At 37.1% G+C, this 18,880-nt stretch overlaps 1 protein-coding gene across 3 annotated transcripts in view; it reads left to right on the top strand.

Moving 5' to 3' along the window:
* Positions 1–18,880, top strand: part of LOC129764786 (uncharacterized) — a 1,146,248-nt gene that overhangs the window by 913,607 nt on the left and 213,761 nt on the right. The window contains exon 1 of one of the 3 annotated variants that reach the window (XM_055764267.1): positions 8,032–8,760. The exons of the other annotated variants lie outside the window; for them this stretch is intronic. The gene's annotated coding sequence lies outside the window, so the exon portion shown is untranslated. Of the gene's footprint in view, positions 1–8,031; positions 8,761–18,880 lie in introns of those variants that run through there. 3 annotated transcript variants of the gene reach the window in all.

The following is an 18,880-nucleotide window of genomic DNA, read 5'->3' as shown; positions in this document are numbered from 1 at the left end:
GAGCTATCTTTTATATGCATTGATTTAATTATTGATTGAACTAGTGAATGAATGAAACTATTCACGAATTCAATTGCAAACAAATCCAAATTTAGGTCAATTCATGCATTATGGCAGTAGTTATCGCAGCAAATAGTTATCAACATTTTGCCCAATTACCAAATCAAAAATACAAAAGTACTCGTTGATTGCATCTAATTTGCAATGCCAGTTCCCCCAGACTCCATGGTTTTGAAGTCTGTGTTAGGCAAACATCCATTCATTCCAGCGATGGTACCTCAATCGTTGCGCAATCATAACTGAGTGGATTTCTGAGCGACACTCGCTTTTATACCGATTGGTGTGATTTCAATAGCTTGTTTTGAAAGTAATTTTAAGGCTATTGAAACAAGTTTTTGGATCAAAAAGCATAGCATAGAACGCGTAGACATTTTATCTTTCAAATGAAGTGTATATCATACCACATCGTTCAGTTGTTTTGGAGCTATTAACGCTTAAAATCTCGTTCTCCGGCGTAACGCCTTCGTTTTCGAAACTTTGAACTCACACCCCACTATAGAAATGAAAGACGTAGTCCTACGTCAAACATAGTTTTCAAAAGAAATTTGAAAAAACGTCATTTAAACAGGATCAAATTTCTACCAGTTGTTGGAGACAATATGAGGTGAATTGTGCCAAAAATTTTATTTTTAAAAAAAAGTAGTTTTTTAGATATTAGATTTTTAAACTTTATTTTAATTTTTTTTAATAAAAAATCTTTTTTTTGTGGTTTTACCAGAACATAGGAATTAGACTCTATAACTTTGCCTTAGACACCATTTCGATTAAATAACTCGAAATAACAGAGTTATTGTTTATTCTTTGAATTATTACCATTTTTGCTGTAGCGTTGCCTGAACGGTCTTGGCTTTCTTTCATACAACTCAAACTCGACCAATCGTTTTAGCGTGCAACTCTCGACTCTTTTATTTTTCCGAAAATTAATTCTACAAACTAATTCTTCTACCTTCGAATTTCTGGGGAGACGCTTGGAGTTACCCCGCTATATCTGCCGATAAATAATTATGCGCCGAGTAATCAAAAAATGTCCCGTGTGTGTTGAACTGCCACGAACCGAATGGAAACTTGAGATTTGTTTCACTCGCACAAAAATAACAAAATTGATGTACGTAAAAAAAAATGTAGACTCGGTAACAACATAATGTAATTAGAGAAGTGTTCGATTTTCGACAAGGGTGATGCACTTTTGGATCTTGACGACAAAGCGCAAGTGTGCTTCAATGAAATATCAAAAAATGGAGCGAAGCATTCTCCAAGCGTCTCTACATACATATATGGAGTAATTAGGGTCGCTTCATTGCACAAGCCATTTTCAAAAATTATTCGTGATCGTATTTAAAAAAGTAACGCCGTAAAATGGCATCTTACCTAGTACCGAACAAGTTGGCAAAGTTTTAGCTAAATCAAAAATATGAAATTAAAATGGTTTCTTGTTGATTGGTGGTATGCCTCCAGAGAGTGATCAGTTGTTGAAAAGTTTTCGAAGAGAGGGCAAGACGATGGCATCTTCATCTGCTTCTACAAAACCACAATCGGTCTTTTTCAGCGCCACCAACAGTTTCTACTAAACAGTTAATGCTTAAATTCAGTTTGATTGAAAACAAAAATCCAGTGATAAACAAGCGAATTAAATACAATAATTTCATTGACCTACGTCAATAAGACGGTCATGTATGGGACACCACCCTTCTCATTTTAACTGTTTCTAGCTATTGTAATTGCTTCAGTGTCACAAACGCGACGTATCTGTAAATGAAAATTGTCATTTTCAAACTTTTAATTTACTAGCTGACCCGGCAAACTTCGTCCCACCAAAAATTTGTTTTTTGTTATCAATACCTTCAGATATTCACGTTTTCTTACTATGAGCAAGTTCATGGGTCCAAACAAAATGCAAGTGTTGTACATGAAGCCGTCGACAGACTTGAGGGTCAGCTCGTCGATCTGAAAAATGAATTGTCCGCAAATAAAAGCAGCAATCTCTTTGCGGTGACGATAAAAAATCATATTACGTCACTCATTGACATCGCAATGAATAACACGAGAGGGAATATAGCGGATTATATGAAATAACGGAAATGGAATTGAATCGCGATCTCAGCCAAATGCGGGAAGAAATTCAACAACTGGGGAATTTGTCACTGGAAATAGCGGCAAACATTAATCAAACCCCACAGTTTCAGTCAAGCCGAAATACAAATATTAGAGGAATTAAGAACATTGTCAGCCGTTATTATATCAACAGGAAAAAATGTTGAGTCAAGCCGAAATATAAATATTAGAAGAATTAAGAACATTGTCAGCCGTTATTATACCAACAGGAAACAATGTTGAGCATATGCTACCACCACCACCGGAGTCCTGTCTAGCTGATGAGTTGCGTGCGGAACCTACTCCTCCAGTTAATCCCCGATTTTACCCTCCAGAGAACTCAGGCTGGAGAATTTTGGATTCAACAAGGAGATGGAAGCCATTTTGGTCTGAGTATGATGCACGACAACTCCGTAGAATAGAACAACAACAAGAGGCAGACAAAGCCAGAAAACGGCGTAAACAAAATCGCCGATACAACAATAATAATAATAACATATACAATGGTAGCAGGAATAGGAAGAATTTCAACAATCGTAGAAATAACAACAACAACAACAACAATAATAGGAATAATAACAACAGTAACAACAATCGTAACAATAACACCAACACCAACAACAACAACAACAATAACAATAACAGTATCAACAACAACAACAACAACAACAACAACAACAACAACAACAACAACAACAACAACAACAACAACAACAACAACAACAACAACAACAACAACAACAACAACAACAGGAGCAATCACAATAACCGTAACAATAACAACAACAACCACAGAAACAACAATCGAAACAACCCCATCAATAGCAGAAATAACATCAATAACAGAGGTATACTTGGAAACATGGCTAGCGGTCCAACGGACAGAGAGCTTCTGGCGGCAGCGAAGTATCAATTCTCTGGGCTACCGGCTACCTATCGACCAATACAATTTGAAAGAGGGGAAATTCTCAACCCCTACATGGTACCCAACGTACCACATTGCGTTCAAGCGCACTCGTCCTGCTGTATGACTTCGGGAGACTCTACAGCTGCACCGTGCAACATTTATTCATGCAGGCATTCGTGTTTTCCCCGGAATTGACGAACCCATTGGAGGATGACAACTCGCCACTCCCTGGCGTAAGGTAAGACATGACATCTTCTCAGGAGGAGATGTTTCCATTAACGAAATCAGACGTCCCAGAAGATAATCAATTGTCAGCTTCACACCAAGGAGAAGTAGTAAGTATTAACTATTTGTATGCCTCGTCATACCAAGTAGTAGATAATGAACCATCTTCCTCGCCTCAACAACTAAATGTAGTTGAAATTTTGATATACTGTCAAAATTTCAACCGTATGAAAAGTCCACTTAAAATGAAAGAAATTCAAATTAATGTTCTGAATTCTTCTTTCTCGATAATTATGGCCACAGAGACAAGTTGGGATGATAGTGTTAGAAGCGAGGAAGTATTCGGAAATCGTTTTAATGTCTTCAGAGATGACCGTAATCTTCACAAACCCCATAAAAAATCGGGGGTCGGCGTCCTTATTGCTATTAATTCATTAATAAATTCAGAACATATTCCAACAACAGAATTCGACGAGTTTGAGCAAGTGTGGGTCAAAGCACTTATTGCGGGAAAAATACATATATTTGCATCTGTTTACTTCCCCCCTGATCGTGCTCAACTTAGTTGTTATGAGAAATTCTTTGAAGTTGCTGAAAATATTTTATCTTCCTTTGCACCAGAATTTAAAATCCATATATACGGAGATTTCAATCAACGAAATGCAGACTTTATCACTGATTTTGAAAATGAATTTATCTTGCTTCCAGTTGTTGGTGATAATAAGACTCTGCAAATTATTTTTGTTAAAATAGCCGGTCTTGGGTTGAATCAAATAAACAATGTTCAGAATCGACAGAAATGCTTCTTGGATTTCTTATTGACAAATATGACTGAAGATTTTTGTGTGACCGAATCATTAACTCCACTTTGGAAAAATGAAGCTTTCCACACAGCTATCGAATATTCTATATTTATAGATAGCACTCAAAAACCATTTGATTATGAATTTGAGGAAGTCTCTGATTACACTAAAGCAAATTACTAATCAATTAGGTGTAAGCTTAACTATATCAACTGGCAGGATTTATTTAGAAGTGTGGAAAACATTGAAGTAGCAGTGACGACTTTTTACTCGATGATCAATGAAATTATAGAGCAGGAGATACCAACACGACGAAAAAGGAGAAATATGAACACAAAATATCCGATTTGGTTTAATCAAAGCATAAAGAATCTAAAAAATAAAAAAACAGAAGGCACATAAATTTTATAAGAAATACAAATCTGACGCTAATCTCCAAAAATATCTGAACATTTGCGAACAGCTCAACTCAACTGTTAAAAGCGCTTTTGAAGATTACAGCTTAAAAACAGAGTCGGACATAAAATCTAACCCGAAAAGTTTCTTTAATTACATAAAAACAAAATTAAAAAGCAATGGTTTTCCATCACGCATGCACCTTGACGATACCGTGGGGAATGACCCAGAAAAAATGTGCAACCTCTTTGCAACATTTTTTCAAGAAGTTTATATTGTAACAGCTGAGGAGGACCGAGATCGTGACTTCTTTGCATTTCTTCCAGAATTTCCATGTGATGTTGGAGTCAGAAAACTAACTTACATTGAAATTTTTGACGCATTAAATAAGCTCGATGTCTCGAAAGGGCCAGGTCCTGACGGAATTCCACCGGTTTTTATAAAAAATTTGGCATCTGAATTAACTCATCCACTTTTATGGCTTTTCAATACGTCATTGGAATCAAAAAGGTTCCCAAAAATATGGAAAAACTCTTTTCTTGTACCAATATTCAAATCCGGTAATAGATCCGATGTAAGAAATTATCGTGGAGTAGCAATTATTTCCTGCATTCCAAAACTCTTTGAAGCCATAATAAACCAAAAACTTTTTCAACAACTAAAGACACGAATTACGAATAAGCAACACGGTTTTTTCAAAGGACGATCAACAACAACAAAATTGCTGGAATTTGTCACATTCACTTTGAATGCAATGGATAATGGTAATCAAGTTGAAGCTCTATACACTGACTTTAGTAAGGCTTTCGATCGTGTTGATATACCCTTACTCCTTCTTAAACTTCTTAAAATAGGGATAGAAGACAAGCTATTGAAATGGCTAGAATCATATTTGACTGACCGCACCCAAATGGTAAGATTTAATGGGGAAATTTTTAAACCAATATTTGTTACATCCGGAGTTCCTCAAGGCTCTCATTTGGGGCCACTTTTGTTCATTTTATTTGTTAATGACGTTTGCGTTTTTCTAAACAGTGTTAAGGCACTTATCTACGCAGATGATATGAAACTGTATATGGAAATAAAGAATGAAGAAGACTCTCAAACATTCAAAAATGAAGTTGACATAGTTTACAATTTGTGCACTAAGAGTTTATTACAGCTCAATGTTAGGAAATGCACTTTGATTACTTTTACAAGAAGAAGAACACCATTGAACAATGGTGTTATATTGGGTAATCAACCCATCAGTAGATGTCAACGAGTAAGAGATTTAGGTGTGATCTTAGATTCGAAACTAACCTTCGTGGATCATTATAATACAATCATCCATAGAGCAAATAATATGTTGAGCTTCATTAAACGCTTTAGTTACCATTTCCACGATCCGTACAATGCACTTCGTAAACTAGGCTGGTCTTCATGCTAATCAATATTAATTATTTAATTATTATTCTTCATGCTAATCAATATTAAAAGCTTAAAAGAATGTCGGAACTCTGCCATGATTCTATTTATTATTGATATCATATCACAACGAGTGGACTCAGAAGAAATATTAGGAAACCTAAATTTTTACGAACCGATTAGGAACCTGAGAAACCCTAACATTTTTTACATATATTATCGAAGAACGAATTATGCCAAATATAGTCCTATTAATCGTATGATGAGCCTCTTTAACGAACACAGTGAAACAATTGATGTAACCATGTCAAGGTCAATGCTCAAAGACTATCTGAATAGAATAAGATATCGTTAAATTTCACTGTAATATTTGGGCAGCATATTTAGTCTACGCTGGTTTGACGAAATAAATATATCAATAAAAAAAATTGATTCTGTAACTTGTTAAAATCGTCTTTTAAATTAAACGGATAAATTATCCAGCCATCTCTCTTTAGATTTTTAGTTTTAAGTAAGTAGTTTTAAGTAGTATTAAGAATGTATCGGTCTACAATTTAGATTGACGACAATAAAATAAATAAAAAAATAAATAAATAAATCGCAGAACTGTTCATTGATTGATCTTCTATTCGTCTCCGTGGAATTTACTTTTTACTATAAAATTCCTAGTATTTCTAACAAAACACATCTGGCGATCCTTTTTTGGTTTAGATAGAAAAAGATGTAGGAGTGCGTTTTATCACATTAAAATCCATTTCCACTTTCGAACAAAGATCAATTTCGCTAGCGCAAACATCAAATGGACTAACAGCACTTGTCACTATATAATTGTGGAACATATGGAAATTTAATTTCCTGAATTTTCCCTTTTCCTTCAGAGTTCTCCGAAAATTTTCAATTGCCTCCACAACCTCCACATGTCAAATTTGGTTTCATTTGCTTGATTAGTTCTCGAGTTATGCAGAAATTTGTGTTTTATTTGTATGGCAGATCCCCCCACCCCCCCTTAGAGAGGGGGAGGGGTTTCAAACTTTCACGAAAACCTTCCCGGGCCCAAAAACCCCTACATACAAATTTTCATGTTGATCGATTCAGTAGTTTCCGAGTCCATAAGAATCAGACAGTCAGAAATCCATTTATATATATATATATATATATATATATATATATATAGATGTAGTTTTTTGAAAATAATAGAATTAATCCTGTATGACTTAATTATTTATTCTAGTTCCAGAAACATCAATTCTAAGTTTGGAACTTATTATTCATTATTTTTAATCAAATTCCGATACGAACAAAACTCACATGTCCCTTGAATATCTTTTCTAGTTTTCAAAAGAATAAGACAAATACTTGAATCTCTCCGATAAAAGTCAAAACTTTATTTTGGGAGGCCTCCACAGAGATTCACTCTCTAATCGCTTTAATTTAATCGTCCCCCAGTGAGCTAATGGACATTAGATCGAATCACACATTGCTCCTCACAGAATGTTTCGGCATGTTTGCTTATTCAATCTCTCCCTCACTCGCCCGTCTGATATCGTTCCTCATTAAAACAAATAAACTTCCCATCACATCTGATTACCCCTTACATGTGCTGGAACAGAGTAGAAAGAAAATCGTTTCGGGAGCGGCGGAAAAATGGTTCTGGCAACTTACCTACTGTCGCGACCCCAAAAGTCAAATCAATCCAACCCAGCAGGCAACCCTTACCGGCAAAGCAAACACCGTCACATGTCACGCAGTGTGTGGCGGCATGTTTTCGCATTCTTACCTTCCCATCCCGCCCTCCTTCGACAACGGGTGTTTGGAAAAACATTCCTCCACTCGTTTCCCGTCCTTCCCTTATTTCCCAGTCCTTACTACTTGAGTCTCGTCGGCCCGTTCAACTGCATCGACAGCGTTTCACTCTCTGTCTCTTCGTTTGCAGATTTTCACCCCATTCCAGGTGGGGTCCTTTCTGGCGCTATCCTTGCGAAGCCCGTAGACTCACACACTCTCGGATCCTCTCATCAACTCTCAGCTGTTTCTCTCGGCCAGATTTCCTCTCGCTGTGGGGCGCTCTTTTCCCAACCAGGCGAAACAAGGATCCTTGGTCGACAAACGAGCAGCATTTGGAAATCAGTTTGCCACCGTTCGTGTTCGGTTCCGGTAGATCCTCGTTGCATCGCGTTTGGCCGCGTCCGTTCGCTGTGCTGCGGTATACAGTATAAAGTGGAAGGAAAATTGTGTGCGAAAAAGCTGGAAAAGCTTTCCCATTCGTCGTTGCTGTTTCGCGTGTGGGAAGCAAACAATCGGAAGATTTTCGCGTAACTCGACGGGAGCTGGAGTGCATTTACTGTGACCGAAAAGTGCGTTCGAGCTCTGGATTGTACCGTGTGTGCTCTTGGGAATGTGACGAATTTTCGCCAGGCCCATCAAGTGGAAGGAAAAATACATATTATATCGACAGGATGTGATTACGTGAATGTGTTGTATAGTGTTTGTTTGAAAGCAGAAGGAGCAAAAGCTGCATCAGTGACGTCTTGATGAGAAAGGATAATAGCTCAGAAAAAAAACCCGAAGTAAAAATCTCCACTTGCAGAGCAGTGTGCAAAAAATATAACACACAACGTCAAGAAGCGTTGTTGTCGTAGTCGTAGTCGTCATCATTATTCGTCCTTGTTGCAGATTATGCCGCAATAAAGGAAATTTGGTGTTTAGTTTCGCCAGAGTGTGGTGGTAGAAGGCGTGAGAAAAACTACTTCTGTGTGGATACTGTTTTTGTTTCGGTGCGGATTCTGGGTGACGGTAAACTGCACTACATAAGGGAGAGCAGGTGGTGTCACCGCACTCATTTCCGGATGTCCTAAAGGAATAGTGAAGCTGGTGGGTAATCCAGTCCTGTTGTTGTGGTTATTATTGTTGTTATTCTTTGCAGTTTGATGTGTGTTTTGCATGTGCTCCCCATTTCGGTCTTCGTTTCCTTAGTGGATGTTTGCCAGTGGATGGCAATGTTTACCATGGACTACGTCGGGGGTTTGTTGTTTAAACATATTTTTAATCAATGAAACAAAAATGGGTGTTTTGCAGGGTCGGGAGTTGTGAGTTGGAAACGTTTTGTCAGTATAAAAAAACGAAACCATGACAATGTTCGAAGTTTCTGTTTCATCGTTTACAGTCTGTGCTCATCATAAAGTTAGCAAATAACGTTTGATGGGGAATAATAATCAGTTTTCAGTATGCCTTTATTGATCACGATGGATAACTTTGGTGATATACATAATCATAATATTAATAAAAAAATCTTTTTATATTTTTAAACATTTAACGATTGGATTTCTGTTCTACGGAAGAAACCGACCAAACTTTAGAAAAAAAAAACAATCAGCAGTTTTGTTGATAGAAAGAACAATTCTTAGTAATAAAAATTCTAATATTCCTCCACCATTCATTTATTGCAAATAACATAGACCAGTTCTCAATTCGAGACTGTGGAAGGAACAAATTTAGGTTTTGCCTTTGTTGGCTACGTTCCCAGGAAAGGCTCAGTCTTTCGATGTCTTTGAATTTTGGCCCCTCATTAATATGCATCGATATATTGATTGCTCTTCCCCAGAATATAGTCCTAGAGCGTGACCTTTCCGGAGGCCGTCGTTTGACACAGTCACAGGAGAAAGCTTAGCTTTAATAGCTCGAGCGAGCGGAGGCTTTTGATAAAATGATCCGGTGTTTTTTTTTTCATGAATGGAACAGAGAACGGTGTATCTTGGAATTATTAAAAGTATTATATTCTGTTGTCAGCGGTATTTCGAAGTGCTCTTCAATTAAATCTACTTCGGTGTTGCGATACCGCTGCAGTAAGGGCTTTCGTATACGGAAGAAAACGCCAGGCGATTTGTTTGTACTTCTCCAAGTCTTCTAAATTTTTTGCCGCTTCTGGAATGAATATTTGCAAATTTGATAGCGAAAACAAACTTTAGCTAACCTGGGACATCTCCTCGAGCCTCATTAAACTTTTGCCCGGAAAGCGGCTTAATATCCATATTCACGTACGTTTCGATTGAGCATACTTGAAATATCGCTATAGCCTTGCTGTACAATTCGATAACGCGTATTTTGGATACAAATTCTGCATTACTGTCCGATTTGGTTATATGCTGATATAAATCCTTCTAGTAGACGAATTTTCCGGGAAGTTCGATTGGCATTTTTTTTTTTTTTTTTTGAAGAATTCAGCATCCGAGAACCATGGGCTGTACCCACGATTGTACTCAATACCATTTGATCGGCAATTCTACGTTAATGAAAACATTTCAGACGATATTGCGATTTAAGTACTTAAACGACGAATTTTCGACGTGTAGGGGAGAGGGACACAAGTTGGCGATATAAAGCTTTGGCGAGCCCTGGATCTTGGAATTTTTCTTTTAAATGTTGATGCTGATACATATAGCCTGAAGTGTTTTCTATCATATTATATATTGGATGGGCAAAAAAACTGAAAAACTTGTCCATCCAAGAGCTTTGCACAAAAAGCGTCGAATTCGCCATCTTGCCTCTACGTGGAACATGGAAACGCAAATGCTGTATTGAAAATCTAACCTCCATGGCTGGATATTTTCGTCGATAGCGTCTCAAAGTTGGTTCTGGCAGCTGGTTGGTAGCTATCATAACATTGTCCAAACTGATGTCCTACCAATATTGGTCTCTTTTTCGCTTATAAGTTCTAACCATCTGCAATAAAAACCATAAATTAAAATAATGTTCCAGTTCGCCAAATTGCTCCCAAGCGACTTTTTCAATAAAAAAAATTTAGCTGAAAAAAATTCATGATTGAAAATCGCCGGAAACAAACAGATTATGTACAACAGAGTACCTTTATCATGTATAAAATTATTTTAAAATTTTAACTTTTCTCATAAAGTGGATAATGAAATTTGAAGAAACGGAAAAAATAACAAAATCACGATTTTTCTCATTTTTATTTTTCTCTTTTTTTGTGATAACGTTTTCGACAGAGTTACCGAGTACAAAGTTTGTCCTTGTTATGATGCATCTTCAGTAAAAGTAGGTGGCGCTACCTTCATTACAACGGGTCAAATTACCGATTCGTCATCTTGCCTCCCTCTCCACTATATTCAAAATTAATTTCCTTCTTCCGGTTTCCATCAAACACCATTTTCGAAAACAAAAATCTATCCTAACAAGATTTTCACAAACCGGTGATATCGCCTATCTCTTCCTACGTGCTCGGATGATCCTAAAATGACAGATGTCATTGGCGTTTAAAAATACTAAAAGTGTTTGCATCTCACTTTTTTTGGTGCTTGATATTTGGGCATCAAAAACATGGTTGCCTCTGAGAGGGCTAGATTTCCACTTTTCATTGATGTCAAAACATTACAAAACAACCACTAGGGGCTCTGCTAAAAGATTTTGTTCTAAAGAATGACTACAACGATGCCTGTCAACACGCCAGATTTTTCGTTCTACTCCAGCAGTACAATGTTGGGCGATGTCGTTGATGTCAGATGAGAACTGACATCGATACGTGTAGTTTTGAACATTTAGGAGGAACGGAGGAAGCTGAGACAATTCATGTATTGGAAAAAAGCAAATTGGAAAAGAATGTTATTCGTTGCTTTTAATTCATTGTTCGGCCTATTGTTATCGTGATAACCATTACCGGACTACAATGAAAAAATGGAGTTACGGTATTTTTCACTGATTGAACTAATAAATATGATATTTAATGGAACCTAGGTTGAGACAATACGAAAAAATGCGCGGATCAAATTATCACACACAGAATTGTTGGTGAGAAACATACTTTTAAATACAATTTGCACCTAATTAACAAAACATAAATGTCATACAAATTATAAAAAAAATTGAATTTCATACAAATTAGAAAATGTTTCATACAAATATACATATATATATATATATATATATATAAATACAATCTAACATATGAATAGCTGTGAGGTAGCTTCATATTGGATTCCAGCTAATATTCAATGTTCAAAAACGGTTCAAAAGAACTGGCTCGCTTAGGTAAACGGTTGGCGACTGAGCCGTTTATCAAAGTGAACTGCGTTGCCCATCTTTATTCCATGTTCTGCACCCAAAGTTAATTCTTAGCACATGTTATGGCATCCCGATTTATTACATTGAATGAGCCGAAAAATAACAGGAAATGTTCTACCTCCCAATACATGTATATCGTATGTATAATATATATGCTAGAACCAATATAAGCGAGCGAAACAGGAGACACATTTGAATGAAAACATATGAATGCTTTCAGTATAGTTTGCCAAATACACGGCCCAGACATAGAAATTCTCTCAGAGAAACTTCATAATCGTGAACTTTCGCCAATTCTGAATAATTTCCTGTACAATTTACTCTCAGAAAAGCACATGTTTTTCAATCATGGCAGCTTGAAATCTCCTCGATACAGTTTTAGGGGCCTACCAGAAGGATCCTGCCTAAGCCCCCTTTTGTATAGTTTGTACGTCAATGATATGGATGATTGTCTAACTAGAAACTGCACGCTGAGACAACTTGCAGACGATGGAGTTATTTCCATCACGGGTACTAATCCCGCGGTTCTGCAAAAATCCTTGCAAGATACCCTGAACAACCTGTTCACGTGGGCTCTCAAGCTTGGTATCGAATTCTCTACGGAGAAAACCGAAATGGTCGTTTTTTCTAGAAAGCACGAACCCGCCCAATTCCAGCTTCACCTACGGCAAAGCGATCAGGCACTCGATGTTTTTCAAATACCTTGGAGTATATTTTGACTCTAAATGTACCTGGGGAATACACATTGCGTATTTGAAACAGAAATGCCAGCAAAGAATCAACTTTCTCCAAACAATAACCGGAACATGGTGGGGCGCCCATCCAGGAGACCTCATTCAGTTGTACAAAACAACGATATTATCAGTGTTAGAATATGGCAGTTTTTGCTTCCGATCAGCTGCCAGGATTCATATTCTCAAGCTGGAGAGAATACAATATCGTTGCTTGCGTATAGCCATGGGGTGTTTGCATTCGACACATACGATGAGTCTCGAAGTCTTGACAGGAGTACCCCCGCTTACTCTTCGGTTCACAGAATTGTTCTACAGATTTCTCATCCGTTGCAAGATCATGAATCCATTGGTGATTGATAACTTCGAAAATCTACTCCAACTGACTCCTCAGTCAATTTTTATGTCTTTGTACCATGATTTCCTTACCCATGAAGTGCACCCTTCACCGGGCATCTCCAACCAAGTTTGCTTCCCATACTTTTGCAATTCCTCTGTCAATTTTGATCTGTCCATGCGACAAAAGATCCATGGAATCCCAGATCATCTACGCTCCGATTCTATTCCGCCGATATTTTCGGCAGAATATGGGAAAGTTAGATCTGATAAAATGTTCTTTACTGACGGTTCATTCATAAACGGGTCCACTGGCTTTGGCATCTTCAATGAAAATTCCAGTGCCTCTCTCAAACTCAAAGATCCTTGTTCCGTGTATGTCGCAGAAATGGGTGCGATATACTATGCTCTAGGGATCATTGAAACACTGCCCATCGACCATTATTTTATTTTTTCAGACAGTCTCAGCTCAATAGAGGCAATCCGCTCAATGAAAGTTGATGAACGCTCATCTTATTTCCTAACAAGAATAAGACATCTATTGAGTGTTTTGGTCGAAAAATTATTCAAGATTACCTTAGCATGGGTTCCCTCTCATTGTTCGATTCCGGGGAATGAGAAAGCGGATTCGCTAGCTAAGGTGGGCGCTTCAGAAGGCACACTTTTTGAAAGGCAAATTGCTTATAACGAATTTTTTCACATTCCTCGTCAGGACACACTCGTTAGTTGGCAGCGCATGTGGAGTGAAGATGAGTTCGGTCGTTGGTTACACACGATTATCCCTAAGGTTTCGACGAAAGCTTGGTTTAAGGGATTGAATGTCGGTCGTGATTTCATTCGCGTGATATCTCGGCTTATGTCCAATCACTACAACCTAAACGCGCATCTCTATCGAATTGGGCTCGCAGCAAACAATCTTTGTGATTGTGGCGATGGCTACCACGACATCGAGCATATTGTCTGGTCGTGTATCCGGTTCCATGCTGCTCGCTCTCAGCTCTCTAGAGCACTGAGAGCAAAAGGCAGACAATCGGATATCCCCGTCCGGGATATCTTAGGTAGCCGTGATCCTGATCTTCTGCTTCATCTATACCTGTTCCTCAGAAACGCCGATGTCAACGTTTAATGATGTTTCCTTCGTTGTGTCCCTGTTTCATATCCCTCCTATCCGATCTATAAACTTTTACTTAGTCGCGGCAATACATACACACACTCTTTACAGATACACGGGCCAAAGGTTGTGCAGTCCACTGATGATTCAACAAGAGCCAAAGGTTGTATCGCTCATGACAACTCTACACGAGCTGATGTTTGCGCCGGCTAGTGACCATTCTATCCTGGATTCCTCGAGTCGAGAAGACGCACCACGCTAGATATGGGGTACAGACTAGGGGGCGTTGCTGATTAATGGTCAGCTGCATCCCAATAGGAAGTATCCCGTGTCGGGCACAGGTACAGAGCATTGGAGACAGTAACATCACAATTACGAAAACACTTGTAATACTAACCTCGAGCCAACCGCGAGTAATCGGTTGCATATTACTAACATAGTTATAAGGCAAACATTGTCGAAATATTGAACTCCCGGCCCCGTCAGGTTGACGCCATATGAGCCTTAATAAAAATATATATTTTGGATAAAAAAAAAAGTAGAAATATACATTTTCGTTCATGCTCTCCTTTATTTTCTTAGAAAACACTTCCCAACTTCATTTTATGATGAGGTGTAATATTATCACGTTTTTGTATGACAGCACTGGCAGATATATGGATAGCGGGGTCGTGTGAAATAGCTTTGCATTCCAAACGGCCTTGGTTCGATCCCCATTGACGGACATTTTTTGGCACAATCTCAAATGAAATGAGCAAAGAAAACAGAAAGAGACATACATACAAACAGTGTTGAAAAAAATCATCTTCGCTAAGCTCAAATGTATAGATTTTCGGGCTAGGTTACATCGAAAACCTGTATATTCCAAACGAACATCAAAATGACAGATCCAGACAACCAGTGAATATGAGCAAATGAACTTATGTTCTTAAATATGTTCTGAAGTTTATTTTTCCACCCAGTGTCATTTTCATCTTGATTATTCAAGATGCCGGAATTGAATTTCATTCTAGCCAAATGAATATCAGCTGTTGTTTACTTTTAACCTGAGACAGCTGTGTGCGGTTGGTTTTTATTTATGCCGTTGTTACCGTCTCGCCAAACAAAATCCTGCGCGATTTCTTGTAAAGTTCGTTTCATCGAACTCGTTTTTGTTCTCTAAATGGTCCAGCCTTTTTTTTTTGCATGTTTTTTTTCATTTTTTGAATATATAAGAGGAATTTGATTTTTGATTCATCCCCTTAAAGTCAGAAAACACCTTTCTCGCATGAAAAAAATTAATTTATCCAGATTCTCTCAGGAGGTAATAGACGATCATATTTGATGAAAAAAAAAATCCTTCTACGCATATGTTCGGATTTCAACAATGAAATAGTTATAGAACTTTTTTTTTTTGGTTTCGGACTTTGTTGCCTCAAACTGGCTCTACTTTAAAAACTACGCTACGGGAAGATGAGAAAATTTTGTACAGGATAAAGTAGTGTAACATCTGAATTAGTGGATTTCAATAACATTTTGGAAGTGGAAATCTTGAAAGTTAATAATTTTTAACGTGTTATTATTAATTTTATCTTGAAAATTTATATTGAACTAGATCATTTCTATCAATTAAATTAAAGTTCTCTAACCGCTCTAAAATTTGTTCTTTGACACCCAACTTCTACCTTTTCAATTTGGCTGCAATAACGATATAACGATATAACTGGTGAAACTCAAGCAAAATCTTCGAAAATGACGATTTTTACCCCACTGTACATGTACTAGCCACTTAAATTTCACCTTATCGTTTAAAGGTTACCTTTCTTCTTGAAATAAGTCATACTTAAAATATAAAAAAAAAAAAAAATTCCCAAACTGTATATAATCGAGTCCAACATTGTATATAATCGAATCACATATTATCCAGTCTGTATATAATCGAGTCCGACCTGCATTTTTATTGCACCAACATAAAATGTTTGCTGTTCAAAATTATCTGTTCCTCGAATGTTGTTGAAATAGCTGATTTGTGTGAATATTTCTGCTTGGTCCCTATTACTACTAGTTCTAAAGAAGTATATTTATAGAATCATTGACCACTAGTATGGTATATTTTCCTTGGCACTCTGAATTTGAATACTACTATTTTAGAACGGGAGCTGAGACCACCTTCTTCTAGTCCGCATTTTGCTCCTGCAGACCCTGAATTCTTCTTCCCAGTCTCCTCCACCATCAAGGAATCATTTTCATGCTTCAGCCATAAATGATTTAGCATATTTTGCTGACATGCAGATGAAACACAAATTTCAGCATAACTTCAGAATTAATCAAACAAACGAACCCAAATTTGTCATTTGGAATTCTTAGACGGTACGAAACGTTTCTATGGTGTATGGACACTCCTCCTCTCTCTCTAAGGGGTGGAGAAACTGCCATATAAATGAAGCATAAATTTCTGCACAACTCAAGAACTAATCTAGCAAACGGAACCAAATTTGGCATGTGGAGGATTTAGGTGGTACACCATAGGATCTATGGTGAAAAATGCACCTTTTCGTTTTTTTCATGCACCTTTGAGACAAAAATATGAAAAATAAATACTGAAAGTACATCTTACTTAGGTGTATCGATCAATTTTTTCAAACATTTTTTTTACAGATAATCAAACACTGAAAAAAAAATTTAAAATTATTTTTTTTTATTTTAAATTAAATTTTATTATTTTTTTTTATTTTGAGATTCAGTACTACCCTAGTTTGTATTCAAATTTGTTCCTACGTCTATTTTAGGTATATGTGATTTCCAGAATTTTTAGAGTGTTTTTCCCGGTTCAAAAACAAAGGTTAGAGGAGAAGTGGGTCTCAAAGTCGTATTTTTTTTCAAAATTTCAATATTTTTTTAGTATTAAAATTTTTGATGAAATTTTTTTTGATAATTTTTCTTGATACACTGTAGTAAGATGCACATTCAGTATTTTTTTCAAATTTTTATCTCGATGCTTTTGAGGTTGGCGTGAAATAAACGAAAAAGTACGTTTTTCACTATAGATCCTAAGTTAAACCACATAGGGATTCTAATAAACCGCCAAAATTTCTTATTTAATATCCTATACAATATTTTCCATACAGCTGGTGATTTGGTTTGCGGGACTTTTTACTCCCTTACCCAGCCAGACTCTTTGGAAATATAAAAATAATATTTTTTTATACTGCGCAGCACTAAACAAAATCTGAAAAAAAACACACATATCTAGAAAAGCCTTAGAAACACATTTAAATATGAATTAGAGTAGTACTGAATTTCTAAATCCCAAAAAAAAATCAAAATTTCAATATTTTTTAGTACTAAAATTTTTCATAATTTTTTTTATGATTTTCCTTGATACACCGTAGTAAGATGCATACTCAGTATTTTTTTTTCAAATTTTTATCTCGAAGCTTTTGAGGAAGGCGTGGAATAAACGAAAAAGTACGTTTTCTTCTATAGATCCTATGTTGAACCACATAGGGGTTCAAATAAACCGCCAAAATTTGTTATTTGATATCCTATACAATATTTTCCATGCAGCTGATGATTTGGTTTGGGGGCACTTTTTACTCCCTTACCCTGCCTTTGAGGAATTTTTTTGTTGAAAAGTCTACCTTGCAATATTTTCACCTCTGGTACATCGAAATAAATGGGAATTAGATGTAAATATACATACAGTACTTTAATCCCAGATCACACTTATTGTTCAGTTTGATTTAGTCTTTGTAATTCTTCAACTTCACCAGTATTGGAATAACTCACAACATACATATATTTTTGAATCTAGATAATTTTTTGTGAATACAAGATCATCACATGTCTTGATTATGACTATGCAAACGGAATCATTGAGTGCGTCATATCCTATCCTATTCATCCTACGTCAAGGATCAGTCCACCAGATAAAAAAAAACTCGGAGCACGTGTCTAACTATGCTCATAAATATACAAACATTAAAAAGCAATTAACGGGGGTGATTTGAGGGTCCCGGAACTTATTGCCGCGAATGAACCGCGATAAGAAATCATATCGTGCCAAGTTTCCGCTCCTAGCCAACAACTAAGCAAAGAGCCCCGACGGATGGAAAATTGTTGCTGACCAGCCACGTTCAATCTACACTTCCACCCACGCCATGACGGCGAAAATGGTAAAAAAGTAGTGAATCTTAGAAAGTGGGTGGTAAAAGTGCAAACTGTTGTTGACTCGTGATTTACTTTCCATCGCGATTAGTTCGCGTCCGCCCGTTTCCTAGAACCAAGCTGCAACGAGGAGAAAAGTGAAGGCACAGGGGGAGGAGATGGAAGATGAGTTATTATTTTTGTCTTTTATGAAAGGTTGTCGTTAGAATTTTCGCCGAATTTATTAATTCTTCATCAACTTAGAGCTTCGAAATTAATTCCGACGTCGGACACGAGTTGATGGACGATGGAAGGGGCAGTTTGCTTTAATCCATTACAATTATCTGGGACAGCGTTTGTGGAAGTCGAAGTTACTGCAGATACATATCACAATCATAAGCACAGACCTTCGGTCGGCACGGAGTCATTCAATCACAACTTTGTTCCAAGAAACGATTCAAATCCGATTCCAAGGCGAAGGGTTGTTTTCCTTATGGTAATCAATGCATAAATGAAAAGCCAATCCGGGCGTGGAATGACTGATCAAAACAATGATAGCGAATTGCCTCTCGGACTGGGCCATATTATTTGCTGATACACGCCTGGGGCTAGG

This window comes from Toxorhynchites rutilus, chromosome 2 (genome assembly GCF_029784135.1).
Source record: "Toxorhynchites rutilus septentrionalis strain SRP chromosome 2, ASM2978413v1, whole genome shotgun sequence".
Lineage (NCBI taxonomy): Eukaryota > Metazoa > Arthropoda > Insecta > Diptera > Culicidae > Toxorhynchites > Toxorhynchites rutilus.
Note: the sequence above shows the minus strand (reverse complement) of the source record. Positions and strands in the feature narration are given on the sequence as shown.